The sequence below is a fragment of the Lygodium microphyllum genome, chromosome 23 (genome assembly GCF_053477565.2).
Source record: "Lygodium microphyllum isolate KBCC chromosome 23, Lygodium_microphyllum_v1.1.10, whole genome shotgun sequence".
Lineage (NCBI taxonomy): Eukaryota > Viridiplantae > Streptophyta > Polypodiopsida > Schizaeales > Lygodiaceae > Lygodium > Lygodium microphyllum.
The window spans coordinates 8,333,293-8,355,509 of record NC_141157.1 but is presented as its reverse complement, the minus strand read 5'-3'; the positions used below and the strand labels follow the sequence as shown (position 1 = coordinate 8,355,509).

The 22,217-nt window shown below is 42.4% G+C and overlaps 1 protein-coding gene across 1 annotated transcript in view; it reads left to right on the top strand.

Moving 5' to 3' along the window:
* Positions 1–22,217, top strand: part of LOC148015856 (short-chain dehydrogenase TIC 32 B, chloroplastic-like) — a 154,190-nt gene that overhangs the window by 87,961 nt on the left and 44,012 nt on the right. The gene's annotated exons all lie outside the window — the stretch shown is intronic.

The window sequence follows — 22,217 nt, the reverse complement described above, 5'->3', positions numbered from 1 at the left end:
TACATGCTTTTGCAGCTTCCTTGTAGTCTTTCAGCTTTAACTTACAGGCAGCATTGTTAAGATAGCAGCTCACTTCAACAGTTTTGGCTTGCTTCTTTTGTTCATCTGAGAAAGATCTGTCATATTCAATATACTTCACTGCCTTCTCATATTTCTTGGAAGCCCTGGCATACTTCCCAAGCTTGTACATCACATTTCCATCAACCAGCTTGGTGGAAGAGTTCCCAAGCATCTCCACAATTGTCACAGCCATGTCATGTTTGGTCAATTCATAATCAGACTCTTGGTAAGCCAGGGTTGTGGAAGAGTTTTCACAAGAAGGAGCCTTTTGAAACATATCCCCATAAGCATATTGTGCCACAGGTGATGACTGGCTATTTTTCAGAGCAACATTTGCACACCTAGGCCAAATCCCAGCCTTTTCCTTTGTGTTTTGTTTTAGTGGAGCTCCCGTGAGACAGTATCCACCCTGACCTCATTGACCTTGCAAGGTCTCAACTTCTTTGAACCCTAAAAAGTAAGTCCATCTCTAGAAGGGTCCAAGCTGTGTGAAAGGGGGCAGACAAGTTGGTAGCTCGGTTTGCAAAAGCTCTGGCCATGCCTGTCCAAACATCGATGAGCCTGGTAATGACTCCAGTGATGAAGGATGTAAACCTAAATGCCAAGCTGCTTGAGACAGCTGTGTCCTAGAAGTGATTCCAAGGAAGAGATGAACCAACTACTACTAGAGGCATCAATGCTGATCTTAGCAATTGACATAGTTTATTGACGCAATTTACCTTGTGGAAGACAAGAATAGAAATAGACAAGTAATGCAGCCTTGCTGGTGCTCATCAAAAAAGAATATTTTGAAAGCAACTTGACTACAATGGCAGCTGAGATCAATCGCTCCAACTCTAGTGAACAAGGTTGGCTTCAAACAACACAGGCTAATATCGACAAACTTGGAGCTTTAATTGATCAGTATATTGCTCTTATGAAGGCAGACATAGAAAAAGGAGCAAGACTTGAATCAAATGCTTATACTTATGGCTAACATGTATATACTGATGAGTATCATTCCATTGAACCTTGGTAGTAGAATAGCTATTATGGCAACATGCTTATGCTTATGAGCATCCACCTTTTCAGCAACATTATTATGATTATACATGGGAAACATTCTTAGTTGAGCAGCCCAATTCTTATGGACGTGATAATAATGGTCATGTTTATCAGTACCCTTCTAGCTTTGATCAACAGCAAGTTCATAACTACCATGGTACCCCATACCCCAATCAGTTCATACCTCATGATTACCCAAATGTAATGATGAGTTCTTTTCCAAGTGCTGATGATGAAGAAGAGAACAATGAGCAAGCTGAACAACAAGATTTGGATAATGAACAACATGATCAACAAGAAGATGAGCAAGAAGACCAAGAAGATGTACAAGAAGGGAACAATGAAAAGCAAGATGTACAAGCTGTTGACATCTTCGTTGATGAATCACATGAGGCACTTGCAGATGTAGATGGTTATGCTGAAGGTTTTAGACTCTTAGAGAAACCTCATGATGATATTCTTGAGCATCAGTTTACACTTAATCAAGGTTTACAACAGCCATTGAACGCATTTCATAATGAGTACCTTGATCATGGTTATGATGACTGGCACATGTCTGATGATGATATAATACATGATTTGGGTATACATGAATATGAAGATTGCATTGTGCTTCCCTATGATTCGGGACATTATGGATGTGATCATGGATTTGATTATGGGGATACTTCATCGTATCCATTTGAAGAAGGAGTGATCTGGGAGATCCGTGACCAGGCGTCCTAGCGTTTACCCCCCCTTTTAGAGCCAACGGAGCCATTAGATTTGGGTTCCGGGCAGCAGAGAAAGAGCTGATTTTTTTGATCCACGTTTTCTAAAAGAACTTTGACTGGGTGAAAAATAGCTTGACAATGGCTTTAGAGGGGTCTTCCTTTTATAGCTTGAGAAGGTAGTCTTGTTGCTCGACATGTCTAACTATATTATGAACCTTCCCTAGTTGGTTAGGAAATATCCTCTTGATTGTCGAGCCAGGACACTATTGACCCCTGGTCAGGGGGCCACTAGTCTCTTCTCAGACCCCCTAGCCAAGGGCCACTTCCATGGCCCCTGGACCCTAAAATAGGGGCCCTTGATAACTCCCACACCTCCCCGAACTTGATTCATTGTGCCTTGAGTTACAACGAACATAACTACTCTATCTAACCCAAAGAATAGATCCACAAAGATCACTTTTTTGCAATCTGGTCATATAGACCTCATTTAACATATAATTCAGGACCCACCCAATGTTTACGCTCACACATAGCTTCTCCTCATAATGGGGACCTTACAACTTTGAGCACCATGGATCATTAGTGGCACCTTATGAGAATGGGGCATTGAGCATATCCAACACCCCCCTCAATATCCACCCACAAGTGAACTACATTGTCGGCATAATAACGAGTCTCTAAAGATGAATTGAAGGAGATCTTTCATAAGATCTTTGGTGAAGATATCTACTCCATTCTCCTTTGTTGGATACTAGACCTAGGTAATATACGAGCTTTACTATCCCATCCTCAATCAAGTCATGCACATAGTGATATCAGATCTCAATGTGTTTACTACATGCATGAAAATTTGGTTTTTGGAAATGGTGATGTAACTTTGATTGTCATATCTTAGCACTATTGGATCTTCATCATGTACTCCCATATACCACATAATCCTCTTTAACCATACTACTTCACATGCATCAAAGGAATTTGCCTTGTACTCTACTTCTATAGAAGACAATGGTATAGTTGGTTGCTTCTTACACTTACTGATCCAAGAGAAGATTTTTGAACCTAAAGAAAAATAATATCTAAAAATTGATTTCTTAGGATCACTACCACCTACGAAATTTAAGTCACAATTCTCCATAAGAGCACTTTCGAAAATGTATGTGATACCAAAGTCAAGAGTTCCCTTTAAGTATCTAAGCACCCACATCCTAGCTTTCCAATGACTTTCTTGAGGTATATTTGAGAACTTGCTCAAAACCCCAGTAAAAAAATTGATATCTAGCCTGGTGTTACACAAGTAGATGAGGCTACTAACCAATCTCCCAATGTTTGCTAGTGCTAATGTATCAATGGATAAGTCCACATTGATCTCCTCCATAGGTGTAGCTATTTCCTTACACTTGGTCATGCCAAATGCTTTTAAGATCCCCCATGCATACTTTTTTTGAGAGATGAAAATTTCGTTAGGAACTTTCAAGACTTCAATCCTTGAATAATAGTGCAACAAGCCCAAGTCTATTGTTTTAGGCTCAAAGATCAAAGTTTTTCTAGTCTAATGGATATCTTTATAGTCACATGTAATAAGAAGATCATCCACATATAGGACAATCCCTATAGACTTTTTACCATCCTTGTAAACATACAAGTTAGAATTTGAGGCACATCTTTTGAAATTAAAACCTAAAAATGCCTTAGGGACTTATTTTTCAACCCATACAATACCTTCTTCAGCTTACAAACTTTGTTCTCAAAATAGGGAGCCTCAAATCTTGGTGGCTAAGCCATGTATACCTCCCCCTTGAGGTCACCATTCAAGAATGTTGATTTGATATCCACTTGGTAAACTCGCCACTTCTTATGAGCAGCCACTACAAGTATTATGTGAATAGTGATCATTTTAGCAATTGAATCAAATGATTCTTGAAAATCAAATCCTTCAACCTATGAAAATCCTTGTGCAACTAATCTAGCTTTATACTTTTCTAAGCTACCATCAGCCTTGTACTTTACCTTCCAAACTCACTTGGTGCCAATACTATTCCTCTTTTCTGGACAATCCACTAGCTACCAAGTGTCATTCTTCATTATGATGTCATACTCAACTTGCATAGCTACTCTCCATGCTGGATCAGCAAGTGCTTCTTCCAAGTCTATTGACTCCTTTACTTCTCTCATAATTTAGCGATCAAGGCCATATTGGCTATGTGAGCAGAAGCCTTTCTTTGCTCCTCTATTCTTAGAGAACTCCTTGGTCCATCTTCCTTTTCTTCAACTATGGTAGGCATAGGATTACTACGATCTTAGAACTACTTTACCCATCGTGGCAATGGCTTTTTTGGTGGCATGATTATAGATTGGTAAAATTTGTCCTCATCATTCAAAGACCATTCCTCCTCTTGAGAGTAGGGACAGCTCGGATAGGTTTATAGTAGATATCATGGCTTGCTATGATCTTCTTTGCCTCTTGGTCATACAATTTATAAGTCTTTTGCTCATCACTATAACCCAAGAAGATACATTTTGCACTTTTTGGATTTAACTTATTTCTGTTATCCTTTGAAACATATACATAACATTCGCATCCAAAAGCTCTAAAATGTGAGACATATGATTTCTTACTAGAATAGATCTCATGAGGAGTTTTGCCCTTAAGAACCTTTGTGTAACTCCGATTGAGAATGTAGAGTATAGTATTAATATCTTCTGCCCATTATTAATTAGGTAATCCCGTGCCCTTAAGCATGCACCTTGCCATTTTCACAATGATGCGATTTTCTCGTTCAACAATGCCATTCTACTGAGATGTATGAGGCGTCGTCAATTGATACTTAATCCCTTTGCTCTTGCAAAAGTTTTCAAACTCCTTTGAGTTGAACTCACCATCACCATCTGTTCTAAACTTCTTCCCACTTTGCCCTATTTTATTCTCAATAAGTTTTAGCCATTTTTCAAACTTATCAAAAGCTTGAGCCTTATCACAAAGGAGATACACCCACATCATCAACAATCAACACAAAATAAGAAGATCCTCTCAAGGCTTTTGTAGGCATTTTACCACACAATTCAATATGCACCAACTCTAAATGATCACTCTATTCTTTTTTTCTTGTGAAAACCAATGTGACCAAATCTTTCATGCCAAAATTTACTTGCGTCCATACCAACAATGGCTATAAGAGCGCTTAGCTCATATATGTTGTTCCTTCTTTCTCCTTTGCTGATAAATTTGCTAGCACTATAAATAATTTTTGCACATCTTAGTGAACCTCACATTATGGCCAAAAGCAATTATAGAAGCAACTAATAGAAAATTTCTCTTAATCTCTGAAATATACAATATATTTGAAAGATTCTTGACTTTACCATTTGCAGTAACAAAGAAAATAATACATGTGTCCTCATCATAGGGCATTAGACCTTTCTTGTCAGTCATGTAATGGAAGGCACCACTATTCAATACCCATGAGTTAGTGTTAGATATTTCTTACATCGAGGAATACACTTCCTCAATGGTTGCCATGAATAACTCCAACACTGCTTCAGCCATATTGGTTGTCTCCTTTCCTAAAGTCTTCACATTGCCATTATTTTCATCTATCTTCTTGACATGACAATCTACAATCACATGTTCTTTCTTCTTGTAGTAGAGGCACTCTCCTTGAAACTTTTTCTTAACACCCTTCTTTTTTTTGTCACTGTTGGTAGAAGAACCACCTTTGCCTTTTACATTGGCAAAAAATGAAGCATTTTCACTACTACTACCTTCTCAAGCTTTAAGCCTCAACTCTTTCTCCATTAGTAATATACAAAATTCCTCAAACATCAAAGCTTGAGATCTCACTAAAGTGTTTAGGATAGCTACCAATCTATCCAACTTTAGTGGATAAATCTAGAAGAACTCTAATTGGGTGAAAGATAGATTGACAATGGCTTCAAAGGGGTCTTCTTTTTATAGCTCAGGAAGGTAGTCTAGTTGGCATGTCTTACCATGCTATGAACCTTTCCTAATCAAACAAGGAATATTCAAAGAAATAATCTCTTTACCATCAACCATTTTAAGACCCTCCTAGCTAGGGGTTGCTTTTGTGGCCCCTGGACTCCAAAATAGGGGCCCTTGATAACATCCATACCTTGCAACTCAATGCATTGTATCTTGAGTTGCTACCAGCATAACTACTCTATCTAATCCAAAGGCTAGATCCATAAAGGTCTCATTTTTGCCATTCGATCACATAGACCTCATTTGATATACAAGTCAAGACCCACCCAATGTTCATGCTCACACATGGCTTCTCCTCATAATGGGATCCTTACAACTTAGCGCACCATGGATCATTGGTGCACCTTACGAGGGTGAGGCGTTAAGAATATCTAACATATGGGATCATGGATACAAATTTTCTTGTAGAGTATGAAAAAAAATGCCTACTTAGATCTAGATCAATTCTAGTAATTGATTAACATTCCTTAGAAGGACTAGAGCAACAATCAGTAAAATAAATACATGATGTAGTTGGGACATCTTCAAAGAGGCCATGAGTAGAGGAGTGAGCTTTGATTATTGTATTATCACCTTGCTAAATAATAATAATTTTTTAAACAATGACATGTATTTTATTGTTCAAGGGTCTTTACAAAAATTAATGAGTGCAGCATTGTGTCAAGCTTTCTATGGAATTATTAATTGTGGGTGTCTAAGCCTTTCCTTATCTTTGTCTAATTTGTCATTGCATAGTATATTTCATTGTTGCATTAGAATTTCACCAAGATTCCTTTCTTCTTTATCTCTCCAAATGTTACATTGCTTTGTTAATTTCAAATTTCTTAGTGCTTCTTTCCTATTAGCTCCGTGGACAAGCTTTATGTAGGTCCATTGGTTTAGTTCTTCTAAATTATTAGCTTTTTTTTGCTTCTCCACCATGTCTTGTAAAGCTGAAATAACCAATATGAGCTTGACAATGGGTTTTCTCCATTCCTTGATTTGACCACATTAACAGACTACCATAGTCATTAGCAAACCATCTAGTGTGATTATATATAATCTATTTTCAAAGTATAAAAAAGGATGGATTATTGATGTACTTGCAATTAAACAATTAAACTTGATCAAACTTTATGAAGACAATGTACCATGTATTTAGGTAATATATTCATTAGATGTCCATGCATTAAGCATTGACTTTTTGAACTTGCTTAACATTATTTCAAAGGCTTAATAGTCATGTGTATTCCATATTTGCATATCGCAAAACTTAAATACTATATGTACATGTATTTTAGGATCTTGAGATTACTTGCTAGATGCCACTCTATTTTATATCAGCAAAAGCTTTCCACCTCTAAGATTCACATGTTTCTTTACTCACTAATAATTTGTGATATATTTATATTATGAAAAATCCATTGCAAGGTTTCAAAAATCTTAAACATAACTTTGAATGCACACATATTATAAGTATGCAACACTCTTAGTTTGACAAAACCACACTATCAATGTAAGCAAACTTCCAATATAAATATATTGCTCATCTCAAAGGAAAAAAGACCCTAAAGAAAATATGTTGTTCTCACATTGTACACTAAACCTTTTTAGATTTTCCTTTAAAATTATTGGATCGATTGCCTTGTTCACTAACTCGTCCTAGCTTTCTATCCTTCATAATTTAACACTCATCGAGCTTGAGTACAAATTTTAGGATACCATCACATTCATTTGTACTAACTTCAAATAATGAAATAAAGTATGATTGTAAGGCCTCCGAGTTGTAAAATATGTCATTGTATTTATTATAGACTATATCATGCATATTGTTCCATAGTACCTATCTTCAATATGAAATCAAGCTCTTAAGACTTGTAGAACTTATTTTGTCACTTTCTTTCACACTCTAAACGATGATGGATATGGCAATATCGACCATGTAGCCTAGATTCCTTCATTTTCAATTGAAGAGGTTTGTAAATAGTTGTGTATCCTTACCTTCAAGTCATCTTGACCATTGGGGTATTCTGTGGAAGACATTGAACTCACCATTCTTCATCAAGTCCCTTGAAGAGGTATTTCCACTCATTCTCTAATCTCTCTTTGATATCAATTTATTGAGCCATTATCATCTTGACCATTGGAGTATTCTATGGAAGATATTGAGCTTGCCATTCTTCATGAAGTCCCTTAATCTAAAGAGGTATTTCCACTCGTTCTCTAATCTCTCTTTGATATCAATTTGTTGAGCCATTATTGTAAAAATGGTACAAGACAGTGACTAGTGGAGTGCTGCAGGACAACTACAGTTAGCAAATGACTACATCTAGAGATATCCAAGGTCAGATATGGCGGATAAGGGCTTAAATGGTTGGACGTCACCAAATTTTATGCAAAATTGAAGGTAACTAGGGTAAAGGATGGTTAACCGGGCTTAGTTTGAGAACAAACTGTGGTTACTTTGAAAAGAGGGGTTTCTCTTTCCCCTTTCCTGGAAATTCCTGCAGGTTCCATGGAGGTTCAGCCCCAAAATCTGCTCATATCTCTCTTATCTCTGATTTTCCTGACCAACAATCACCTGGAATAGAATCCATTCAGCATGAGCTTCAAGTTGAGCACCAGCTTGCTCAAGATTGAGCAAGCATTCAGGCCAGGAACAGCCCCGAAAATTGCGCCGCAATTTTCGGGCTGATTCCAGCCCTGCCCTTGCTTAGCCTGCCTCACCTCCAGCTCTTGACACTCTCCTTGGTCCTTGGCAAGAGAAATCTTCAGCAACAAGGGAGGATTCAGCTCCATTCATGATTCCTCAGCCTCTCTTGAACCCTAGGTGAACAGTCCATAGGCAGCCATGAAAGCTTCAGCCCAAGCTTCCATTTCTTGACAATTTCTTGAAGATTCTTCATCCTTTTGGCCCGTGGAATCATTTTAGCAAGGATTCTTCAACAAATTGCAAGGATTAAGCATGGGATGGCTAAAGATTGAGAATCAAGAGCTTCTATGGAGCAAAAATTTGGGGGAAACGGGTTTAATGCTTCAATTTCAAGCATTTGAAGCTTCAAGATTGGTCTCAACCATTAGATAAGCAAGCCTTATGGAGTATTTTGCTAACATTGGACAACCGGGAGCCCTATCAAGCATTTGGCAAAATATTTTCAGCCATGTCAAGGTATTTCTCTTCAATTTTTAATCTCTCTCATTAATCCAATTGCTGAGCTTAAGCCATTTGACTGAGAGATTAAAGAATTGAACATTTTCATCAAATTCTCAGCCAACCTTTGCTTGAATTCATCTATTCAAGAATGCAATGCTTGCCTAATGCATATTAGCTTCAATCAGTGAATGAAAGGCCTCAATATGAGATTTCAGCATAACATTTGAATCTTATTGACTGAATACATTGATTGATTCCTTTGTTTACTCTAATCCAATTGATTGGTTGATTCTCTTTTACCTAAATTGAAAAATTGTAAAAGGGTAAGTACTAGCAATCAGTGAGTCACTGAATTGCATAGGTAAAACCCTTCTCCCATCTCAAGTTTTCTTATCTCAATCAATTGCATCTCATGAAAGGCTGAATGGATATTATTTTTTTCAATTGCATATCATGCTGATTGCTTAGCACACTAGCCTCTGCCATGTTGATATTCCCACCGAGGAAAAAGGTGGATGCCGTGGGAGATAGTGGGACAAAAGAGAGGTGACCCTCCCTCACTATCGAAGATCCCGAAGGGGTGCAACCAACCGACCCGAGGGGAACTTTGCCCACCTCCCGGTGATTCGGAGCCCGTCCTGCCGTTTTATCCCTCACACAGGTACAGCGAGTGGAGAATTGAAGATTGAAGACTTTCCAAGGACTCAAGTACCTACTGGATTAAAACAGGGTAAAACAGGGCATTTTCAGGTTACCCACAGGGTATTTACAGGTGGATACAGGTACACCCTTTGATACTGAAGCACACGTGCAAGTACTACAGGGTACCCACAAGTCCTATATACCCCTTTGCAGGGTTTGGTAGCCATTTGAGGTTACTCTCTTGCATTACAGGGTCAAAACAGGGCACTTACAGGTCTAAACAAGGTGCAGGACTGGACATTTCAGACTCTGAAATTCAGTTACATAATTTTCTGTCCTAAACCTGTTATAGCGTGCTATAGCTCATCTTGAAGAGGGCATTGTAAGCTTCGATTCACACAAAAAATTTTGCAATCGGAGTTTTCTAGCCAAAGTTATAGCCATTTTACTGACAGGGGGTACTGCAGGATTGCACTAGTATGGCAGGACATAAAGGCAAAAATAAGGTCCAGGAGGACTATGCACAACAAATCAGGGATTCCATGATGGATAGCGCACTTCAAGAGAACCCTGAAGAGCCTCAACAACAAGGAGAAATGTTGAGTGTTGAAATGACTTGTTTTTTGGCTGATTTTTGTTGTTTTTGAGAGCTGAATGGTTGATTTTAAGGGATGATTGATTGATTTGGAAGTGGATTGAGAGTGTTTTGGATGATATTGATTGTGTTTTGGAAGATCGTGATGTTTGTTGATGTTTCTGTGATGTTCTGATAGGTTCTGTATACCTTCTGTTTTGTTCTGTTTTGGTCTGTTTTTGTTCTGATTGTCTTCTGTAAAGAGGGATGGAGTATTGATTGATGAAGAATGAGATATTGTGAAAGCTTATTGAATGGTTTGTGAGAGTTTGAAGTGGTTTGAGAGTGAGTTATGTGGTTTTGATGACCTTCTGTAACCTTCTGTAGGTCTTCTGTAGAGCTTCTGCTTCTGTACTGTTCTGTTCTGTTCTGTACTGTAGCTGTTCTGGTACTGTTCTGTAGACTGTTCTGTATGCTTCTGTAAGTGTTCTGTGGAATGTATGTGTGACTTTGGGGAAAGTTTTCTAGCCTTGGAAAGAGGTGAATACAAGTGCAAAAGAGCTGAAAGAAGTGGAAGAAGTAGCTGCTGAAGACTCAAGTGAAGACTAGAGTGAAGTGACAGTAGTGAGCTATGAAGAGACACTGTAGTGGCTCTGGTGACTCTTCATATCAGACATACCTCTTGGGAGGGGTATCCACGACCTAAGAGTGATTATTGAGAGTAATTTTTGAGAGATTGTAGTGAGGATATGATGTATTATTGATGGAGTGTGTGAGAGAGAGTCAGAGATAGCCAATTTTACTAAAACAAAGTGATTGTATATGAGAGATTGAGAGAGAAGACTATGAAGATATTGAAGATGAATACTATGTGATGTATTTCCATTCAAAGATGGTGTACTTCTTTGCTTTCTTTGTGATATTGATGGATTTTGTGAAGATATTGAAGAATATGGTTGATTCTATTAAAAACCGTGGGAGATTTACATGATGCTGCATGAAGATTTGTTGTGCCTGGTGTTCTTTTCTTCATTATGATCATATGAAGTATGATAAACAAGCTTGTTGATGTTACAAGATAGATTTTCTTGCAAGAGAATTTCCTTTTCCTTGGTGTTCCTCTCGGGGCTCCATGCGGTCTGCACTTGGACAGAACCATTAGGGTTGACAGCAAGTACCTTATAGGGGCCCATCCACCGCTGTTGGAGCTTGCCAGGAAACTTGCCAAAGCGTGAATCATAGGCTAGGACCAAATCACCTTCTTGGAACTCCTTGTGCTTGATGAAACTGTCATGGTAAGCCTTGCGTCGAGCTTGCGTGGCTTCCATGCACTGTAGAGCCATCCTACGAATTTCATCCAAACATTCCAAGTGCAGGAGACGGCGTTGCAATGAATCATCATCCCCCAAACGCTCTGTGATAGCTACTCGCAAAGAGGGTAATTCTAGTTCAACAGGAAAAACGGCTTCTGTACCATACACCAACTGGAAAGGTGTTTGTCCCGTTGCTGCTTTATGGGAGGTTCTGTACGCCCAGAGGGCCTCTGTAAGTCGATCATCCCAATCACGACGATGTGCGGCAATCGTCCTTGTCAGAATCGAGCAAAGGATGCGATTGGTGACTTCGACTTGGCCGTTGGCTCTGGGGTAATAAGGAGTGGACTTGCGATGGCGGATCTTATACAACTCTGTCAACTCTTCCATGACTTTGTTGAGGAAATGCGTGCCTCTGTCACTTACCAGCTCTAAGGGACTGCCAAAACGGGTGATGATATTCTCGTACATGAACAGGGCCACGCTGTTACCATCGTCCCGCTTGAGGGCTTTAGCTTCACACCACTTTGTGACATAATCTGTACATACGAGGATGTATCGGTTCTGTTTCCTTCTGGTAGGAGGATCGATTGGACCTACGAAGTCAATGCCCCACTTCTCGAACGGCTTCAACGGAAGGATAGGTTGCAATGGCATGGCACTTGTCTTGGTGGGTTTCCCCATTCTTTGACAAGCATCACATTTTTTACAGTAATCATAGGAATCTTTGTGAATGGTAGGCCACCAATATCCTGCTAGCAGAGCCTTCCTGGCTGTAGCTTCTCCTGCAAAGTGACCTCCACATGGCTCGTCATGGCAAGCCTTCAAAACAATCCCAATCTCATCTCCTGCAACACATCTTCTGAGTACTTCATCTTTGCCTTTCTTGTACAGTGCACCACCTAGCAGGGTGTATGGGGTTGATTCTAGCATGAGCTTCTTCCTTTCCCGACTAGAAATACCAGGAGGGTATTGTTGGGTTGCCAGCAGATTGGCAATGTCCGCATACCAGGGAGTTACAGTTTCTACCAAGAATAGGGAAGCATCAGGGAGGTCTGGATCATCCTGCTCCTCGTCTGCAGTTTGTGGGATACGCGACAGATGATTAGCCAGAACATGGGAACGACCAGGCTTAGTAATCACCTCAAAGTCGAACTCCTGGAATAGAAGGAGCCATCTCATCATTCGTCCTTTCACATCTGCTTTGTTCATTAAGAAGGACAGGGCCTCATGATCCACATAAAATTTAAAGTGGGTAGATAGGAGGTAATGGCGAAACTTCTCCAGGGCAAACACCATTGCCAAGCACTCCAACTCTGTCACTGTATAGTTCCGTTCCCTATCAGTGACTTTTCGGCTTGCGTAATAGATCGGTTGATCCAGCTTCGAGGAGCCCTTTTGGCAGAGGACAGCACCTAAACCTTCAATTGATGCATCAGTGTGTACGTGGAACTCTTTCGTCCAATCAGGAGGTTGCAAGATGGGTGCCTCTATCAGACACTGCTTCAGAGTGTGAAAGGCTTTGTCACATTCTTCCGTCCAAGTAAACTCTGCATCTTTCCTCAGGAGCTTGTGCAAGGAAGTTGCCTTTGTCGCAAAATGGGCTATGAACCTTCTGTAGTAACCCACATGGCCTAGGAATCCCCTCAACTGTTTGAGGTTGGTGGGTGCTTGCAGAGCTGCAATCTTTTCGATCTTTGCAGGGTCTGTTGATATCCCTTGTGCTGAGACAATGTGGCCCAACAAGACTCCAGAAGAAACCCCAAAGATGCATTTGTCGGGGTTGAGGGAAATCCCATACTCCCGGCATCGGTCAAAGCATTGTTCCAGGTGGTCCCAGTGTTCATTGATCAAACTATAGACACAGAAGTCATCCAAATATACCTCAATAAAGTCATGCAGATGATTTTGAAATGCAGCCATCATGACTCGTTGGAAAGTAGCAGGGGCATTGCAGAGCCCAAATGGCATCACTCGATAAGCGTAGGTCCCCCATTCTGTGGTGAAGGTTGTTTTGGATTGGTCTTCTTCTGCGATTTGCACTTGGTTGTATCCACTGAATCCATCAAGAAGAGAATAAAGTTCATGTCCTGCCACTGTGTCCAACAGTTGGTCTGTGAAAGGGATTGGAAAGTGATCCTTCTTTGTCTTGGAATTAAGCTTTCGGAAATCCACACATATTCGCAATTTGCCATTCTTCTTGGGTACAACCACGATGGGTGAAACCCATTCACTGTTTGCCACTGGATAGATGAACTCAGCTTCCAGAAGCTTCAGCAGCTCCGCTTTCACCAATGTGGAATAATTCGGGTTCATTCGCCTCTGGCGTTGCCGTACTGGCTTGGCATCAGGCTCCAAATCAATATGATGTTGACATATTGTGGGATCAATCCCCTTTAGGTCTTTGTAAGACCATGCAAACACGTCCAAATTTTCTTTCAACAAGTTGTACAAGGTTAACAACTCCTCTTCTGGGAGACTGCTACCCACCTTCAAGTGGCGTTCAGTGCCTTCTGAATCCACAAAGGTTAACTGCCTTTCACCTTCTACTTCACGGATGAAGGTCCCGCGGACTGCTTCTGGATACAGATCCGACTCCTTCAAGGGAGTGGTGTCCTCTTCGGATGTCCCACTAGAACCCACTTCTTCTTTTGGTGGAGACTTAGGTTGCTCCTTAAGACGTTGGAATGGGATAAGAGCCGTTTCGGGTTTGGTTTCAAAATTAATTACCTCGTGGCTTGAAGACTCATCTTCTGATGATACATCCAGGAACGTCACATAACAGGGACCTACTGATGCCTGTTGGGTTTGTGGGACTGGTGCTTGTTGGCACGGTGCATCATCATCATCTTTCTTTGGCAAGGATAGGTTAGGACGGCATGAGCCACTGCTAAAAAACGGCTTGCTCTTCTTAATCCATTTCTCATAAAGGTTTTGCATATGAGAAGATCCATTTACCAAACCAAATGGTACCATTGCAATTCTGTCCCATAGCATGAGCTCATCGGCTTCTGATGCTTCTGGAACTTCTTCCTCCAATGTATCCTCTTCAGGTGGGGTAGACTCTTCTGGCTCACTTTCATAATCTTCTTCGTCCATATCATATCCATCCTCTTCTGTCTCTGTCTCTGTTTCTGCTTCTGTCTCTGTTGATGCTTCTGCTTCTGCTTCTGTCTCTGTTGGAGCTCTGTAACAGAAGAACAGATTCCCTGGTTCCTCTCCTGCCTCTGCCTCTGCTGTGGCCATGTAACAGGGAGAGCAATACATCCATGCTTCTATCTCACTGTCAGAAGTGATTTCAGAAGTCATTCCTGGTTCAGGCAGGAAGTATTCTCCCATTGATAATGGCTTTGCATCTTTTGGAAGTCGGCTTACAGTATCCACTGTTAAGGAATGTGCCACTGTTTTCTTAGGAAGGATCTGTTTGACAGCATCTTCGTCTGCGGATGTTCCATCCGTAGCCTCGTTAGGGGAATCAGAAGATAATTCCAAGGAGGTGGATCCATGTCCTTTTTGAGAACCATACAATTTCAGCACCACTTTGTTGGGTCCTCTACCCAGGATCAAAGTTCCTTTAAACCAATCCGTCCTTGCTCGGGCTTCAAAAAGCCATGGTCTGCCTAGTAACAGAGGATAGGATGTACCATAAGAGTTTGGCTTCACCACCAGATAGGTTAGCCAATAATCTTTTCCAGCCACTGTAGTCTTCACATATGGAAGAATGCCCAAAGGCTTGATTCTGCTCTGATCCGCCAGTCTGATGAGCCATTGGGTTGGTTGTACACCTTGTAGGCCTAGATCCTTCATCGTCACATCCGTCATAATGTTTACTGATGAACCTCCATCAATCAGTGCATTTGAAATAAAGCAACCTTCTATCCATACGCCAGTCTCTGGAGTACCCGGATCTAGAAAAGCATTAGCCACATCCACTTCTTTTACAGGCTCTGGAGCCTTGTTGGACTTTGTCACTATTGAGGGAGCAATCCTTAAACCACGTCTTTTTGTCAGTATACTTTTGAATCTTTTCCGGCAACTGGGAGACAACATCAATAATTGTCGGAATGTGAGGTTTGGTTTAAAGGTATCTAGATCTCTAACTAGATCGTATTCCTTAATAGGATCCACTGGCTTCTCTAACCGGTTAGGGAATGGGGCAACACCCATTTTTATTTTCCCTCTTTCTTCCAACAGAGGCATTACAGGAGCTTCTTCTGCCACTTGTGGCACTTCCTCCTCTTCTGTATCCTGGACCTCTGGTCCTGTCTCTGTAACTGTCTCTGTAACTCTCTGTGGCTCTGTAGGGCTCTGTACGGCACTGTTAGGCTCTGTTCTGTTCTGTTCTTCTGGTGGAAGACTGAACTTCACTGTTCTGGCAGGAGGATTATTTTCTTTCTGGATAGGTGGTTCCTTCTGCTTTGCACGCGTGATAGTAGCAACTTCCAATTCCACTAAATTGGAGGTAGGCTCTTGGGCCTTGGACGGACTATCAGTAGCACTGTTTTTCACTGGGAATGGGCTTGGACAGTCTTTTGCAGTGTGGCCTTCTCCTTTGCATCGACTGCATAAGGGCTTGTAGTCCACTGACCTTCGAGGATTTGGACAATTTGGTGAGATGTGTCCCTTTTCTCCGCATCTGTAACACTCCACTTCTGATCTCTGACCACCGCCAGACTGTCTTCCTCTATAACTTTGAGAAGGAAATCTTCTGGGTCCGAAATTAGGACCAAACTCTCTAGGCTTGGGTCCAATATCTTGTGTTGTCATTTTGGATTCCAGCAAGTTAAATCTTGCGTCTTCTTCCTTTCTTCTCCTATCATGCATCTCCTTCAGAGAGCAAATGTCCTCTGTATGGTTCTTCCGCAAACAGTAGGAACAGAAGGCCCCAGGAATGGTTGGTTTCCGTGTACATTCAGTGGCTAAATGGCCTGCTTGATGACACTTACCACACCAAGTATTTGACCGCATCACATCTCTTCCTGCTCCTGCAATGTTGGATATGCTCGCTGTGTTCACTTTCAGCGTCTGTAGTTGCTCTGTAATCACATCCATCAACTCCTTTTTTATGTTTGCAACTGAGTTGCATAAATAATCCTTCAAGCTTTCTCCTCCGGGCGTACTGGCAGGAGGGTTTTGAGGAGGCTCTGTAATCACTGCATAAACTGGTTGGGTTGGTACAGAGGGGTCTCTGTTCTGGTTCTGATTCAGAGCTCCTGTTTGAACTATTGGCTGTTGACTCCAGTTGGTAGGGTTCCACTGTTGCTGCTGATTTGGCATTGAGGAAATTGGTTGGGACCATTGTTGTTGTGGTTGAGCCATCATTTGAGGCATGGATTGTGGCCATTGTGGATTTGGTGCACTGTACTGTGATACCGGGGGCATCTGTTGGTAGGGATAGGGAACAGTCCCTGCAACTGCATTTGGTGGGTACATCATTCCTGGCACCAAAGGAGGTAGGACTCCTCTTCTTGTATTCATTGCTAATCTAGCTTCCACTTCATCGTATAGTCTTGCACCTTCTGTTGCAGCTTGCAGGGTGGCTGGTCTTTGTAGCTCCACAAACTTACGGACTTCTGGTTGTAATCCTCTGAGAAACACTCCCTTCTGAATGCCATCATCTAGATTATGGTTAGTCCATCTCTTCAGGATGGATTCCATTCGTGAGACATAGGCTTCCACTCTTTCTCCAGAGGACTGACTTAGGTTCATAAATTCCTCTCTCATCCGCTCTTCAAAACCTTCACGCCTGAATTTAGTGAGGAAGGCCAACTTCAGGTCGTCCCATGTGCCAAAAGTTCCTGCTGCTTGTCTCTCATACCACTGAAACGCCGCGCCCTTGAAAGTGGCGGGGAATATTGCTAACCAATGCTCAGGGGTTCTGGCATTGTTAGCCACACACGCTACCATAAACTCTGCTACATGAAGATCGGGGTCTTCATTGTACTCTCCCTTAAAAACTGGCAATGGGACTACATTCGCTGGTCTGTCATCAATATTTCCAGGACGGATCTGGCTTGGAAGTGGACCTCCAGCAAGAGGAGGAAGGGCTTGATGTGCCATTGGGACTTCTGTAAAGAGTTTCGCAAGGGCGTCAAAGGCGGCTTCTGCTTCGAGCTCGCTCTCGGCTCTGATTCTTGCTTTCTCTCTTCTCACGTACCTCTGGACTCGTTCTAACGCTTGCCTTTTTATTGCGTCATTCATCAGGGGGTTGACTCCACTATGTTGTTAGTGCTCCACAGAGGGTTAACAGAAGGCTTCAGTCTCTGGAGGACTCTCTTGCCAACATTTCTTCTACTTCTTTCCTCTCAACGTCCCTAAATTCTGCTTTCATGCCACTACACAGAGGAAGGTATTCGGTTCTGAAGGTGTCAAAATGCATACGTCTGAGCATTGTGGTGGTGCCATCATTATAGTAATGCCAGCTTCTGATGGTTTCAATAGTGTATGTTGTAAAAAACACTCTGTCTACCAACTTCCAGTGGGTTGCTAATTGAACAAACAGAAGATTATCAGTACACCAAGCATCCCATGTATCTTGCTGTTGAGCATCCACGAACAAATTCCAACTCTTTTCCTTCTTGTCTCTGTGAACCTCTACAGACCAAGACTCCTGAAGCTTCTTCACAATCTCCCACTTGATGTTGTCTGGAAACTTCTCAATGAATGCCAACTCTTCCATGGATGTTCATTCTCTCTGTTTCTGTTCTTTAGTTTGTTCCCAAACAGTTTGCCACCAAGATGCAAGTTTCTGCTGCTTTAATAGGAAGAGGAAACTGTCCACCACATAGAGCATGCATCAAGATGGTGATGTGTTTCCGCCATTGTGGGATGAACTTCTTGTGAAAAGTGGCTTTGATTATGAGAAATTCCAACTCTTCAATGGAAGAAGGAATTTTACAATCATCCATTGAATTCTTCTCTTCTTGGCAATGCCATTTCCTTCATTTTCAGTCTCTTTTGGTGCTTGTTGATGGCAAGTTTCCCCGGCTGCGCACCAAAAACATGGAAAACCGTCTGAATTGCGTAAAATGCTTCAAAAATTAATAACTCACAAACCGTGCACCGGAATAGGGGTAGGTAAAAGGAAAAAATGGTCAGGTCAAAGGGAGGAACAGGGCTATGAGGTTGGATGGGGACTTTAGTGAACGTAGGGTGCATTCACATAGCAGGACCTCAAAATCAGGGAATGAAGGAAAACTGCAAGGGAACAGTCCCAAGGGTGGGTGGAACATAACCGGGTGCGTGGAAAGGGACCCCATTAGGATAAAAGCAAGTCATGGTATACATGCATGAGCAAGATAAGGCATATGCAGAAAGGTATGCACTGTAGACGCGCAGGGACGCATCCCCACACTTAAGACCTTAACGGATAGGGTTAACCGAGCAACAGGGACCTAGGACCATGCCACAGACCATCCACTAACTTCCCCACACTTAAAACATGAACATCCCGAAGAAACCAAAGTGTAGGGTTAGAAAAACTTGGCCCGTGGCGTCAAGAATCAAGGTTGAGTATCAACGGCACGTCCAGTGTTGTTGTCGGTGCTGGAGGGACCAAGGCATCTTTACAGCGCACACGTCCGTCATGGCAGGGACCACGCGGCAGCACCCAAGGAGGGAACTGATGGAAGGAATCGCAGGAAAGTCGTCGATGATGAGGGATATTGCACTCAACTCACAGTCACTCAATTGAAATGAAAGAACAGTCACTCGCCCCATGACTAATATCACTCGAGAAAGAATGATTAAAACCCATATCGCATACCCGGTTGAGGCATCAACAAGGGGGGAATGGTGTAGAAGGAGTATGCCAGGGTGCACGATTGACGGTGCATTAGTGCGTCCAACCCGTCTGATATAGGTGCAAGGAGGAAGGCAAGGGAACCTTATGGTGCATTGCACAGAACAGGGTGATGTGTTTTGTGTTGATGGTAAAGACCCATCCCGTGGGTGCATAGGGAAACGGGAACATACCTGACTCCAAGTGTGGTAACGTCCCTCAATCGCACCTCTCGGTAATTGATTGAAGAAACTCCAGTCACACTCAGCCCACCCTCTGTCTCACTCTCTGTTGATAGATACAGGAGGGCAGCCTTTTCTTGAAACCCATTGATGTAATCCTCACAGTCACTTGTGCAAAAGTGTATGCCTTGTGCGCATTTGATGGTGCAATTGTGCATCCCGCCCTGTGTCGGCATACGGTGCAAGAAGGAAGGCAAGGGAGCCTTATGGTGCAGTGCACAGGGACAAATTGTGCTTTGTGCATTGAGAGGCCCATCCCGTGCGTGCAACACTTCATTCACACTTCTCACCTCTCATTTGATTGGAAGGGAAAAGACTGGTCTCTCGCCCCACCCTCTGTCTCACTCTCTGTTGATAGATACAAGAGGGCAACCATACTCACTTCCTCATCCGGTTAGGATGAAAGCTCACATCACTCGATTGTTTGTCGATGAAGATCGCGTCATCAGTTGTTGAAAAGGCGTACCCAGGGAGGTAGCCATCAAATCGAATATTGTGTTGGATAGGAATATGTCGTCTGCTAGAGGACAAGTAGTCACTTTGCAAAGAGACCCAGGACACAGCGTACCAAGGGAGGCAGCTTCGGAATTGGATCCGAGGGATATCAATTAATGAATCCACTTTCTGGACTGCTGGGTGTTACCACCTTTTCCACAGCCAGCTTCCCGCCCAAGGGTGTTTACCACCTTTTCTTGGAACGAGGCCTGCTATGACAGGGAATTGCTTCCTTTTCTCTCATAACAGATTTGTTTTGTTTTTTCTTTTTCTTTTTCTTCTTTGTTTTTTTTGTTTTTTTCTTTTTTCTTTTTTTTTTCTTTCTTTTTCTTATTTTCCCCTATTCCCGAGGGTATTTCCCCCTTTTCTCGAAGAATAGGTCGGCATGACAGGGACCTAAGTCCTTTTCTCCCATGACCGATATGTTTGGTTTTTGTCTTCTTCTTTTTTTCTTTTTCTCTTTTCTTCAAATTGAACAAGGGAATGGTAGAAAGACCATGTGTCAGAACCCACCTCGCCACTGTCGCTGGTGGAAAATAGAGGATAAGAGATCAAGGCTAGAAGGGGGTTTTGAGGGGACAGAGGGTTGCGTCCACTTCATCAGGAGTGATTGAAGAACGGCTAACAGAAGTAGCATCATAAGAAGTACAGTGCCGCGACAACGAGGGAAAAGATCAAGTGACCGTAATTGTCAAGATCCCCAAGGAGGGAAGTACTTCTTCAGGCGATATCCATTGATCAGAAAGGGATCATCAGAGGCATCAACGGTCTGCACTTGGACAGAACCATTAGGGTTGACGGCAAGTACCTTATAGGGGCCCATCCACCGCTGTTGGAGCTTGCCAGGAAACTTGCCAAAGCGTGAATCATAGGCTAGGACCAAATCACCTTCTTGGAACTCCTTGTGCTTGATGAAACTGTCATGGTAAGCCTTGCGTCGAGCTTGCGTGGCTTCCATGCACTGTAGAGCCATCCTACGAATTTCATCCAAACATTCCAAGTGCAGGAGACGGCGTTGCAATGAATCATCATCCCCCAAACGCTCTGTGATAGCTACTCGCAAAGAGGGTAATTCTAGTTCAACAGGAAAAACGGCTTCTGTACCATACACCAACTGGAAAGGTGTTTGTCCCGTTGCTGCTTTATGGGAGGTTCTGTACGCCCAGAGGGCCTCTGTAAGTCGATCATCCCAATCACGACGATGTGCGGCAATCGTCCTTGTCAGAATCGAGCAAAGGATGCGATTGGTGACTTCGACTTGGCCGTTGGCTCTGGGGTAATAAGGAGTGGACTTGCGATGGCGGATCTTATACAACTCTGTCAACTCTTCCATGACTTTGTTGAGGAAATGCGTGCCTCTGTCACTTACCAGCTCTAAGGGACTGCCAAAACGGGTGATGATATTCTCGTACATGAACAGGGCCACGCTGTTACCATCGTCCCGCTTGAGGGCTTTAGCTTCACACCACTTTGTGACATAATCTGTACATACGAGGATGTATCGGTTCTGTTTCCTTCTGGTAGGAGGATCGATTGGACCTACGAAGTCAATGCCCCACTTCTCGAACGGCTTCAACGGAAGGATAGGTTGCAATGGCATGGCACTTGTCTTGGTGGGTTTCCCCATTCTTTGACAAGCATCACATTTTTTACAGTAATCATAGGAATCTTTGTGAATGGTAGGCCACCAATATCCTGCTAGCAGAGCCTTCCTGGCTGTAGCTTCTCCTGCAAAGTGACCTCCACATGGCTCGTCATGGCAAGCCTTCAAAACAATCCCAATCTCATCTCCTGCAACACATCTTCTGAGTACTTCATCTTTGCCTTTCTTGTACAGTGCACCACCTAGCAGGGTGTATGGGGTTGATTCTAGCATGAGCTTCTTCCTTTCCCGACTAGAAATACCAGGAGGGTATTGTTGGGTTGCCAGCAGATTGGCAATGTCCGCATACCAGGGAGTTACAGTTTCTACCAAGAATAGGGAAGCATCAGGGAGGTCTGGATCATCCTGCTCCTCGTCTGCAGTTTGTGGGATACGCGACAGATGATTAGCCAGAACATGGGAACGACCAGGCTTAGTAATCACCTCAAAGTCGAACTCCTGGAATAGAAGGAGCCATCTCATCATTCGTCCTTTCACATCTGCTTTGTTCATTAAGAAGGACAGGGCCTCATGATCCACATAAAATTTAAAGTGGGTAGATAGGAGGTAATGGCGAAACTT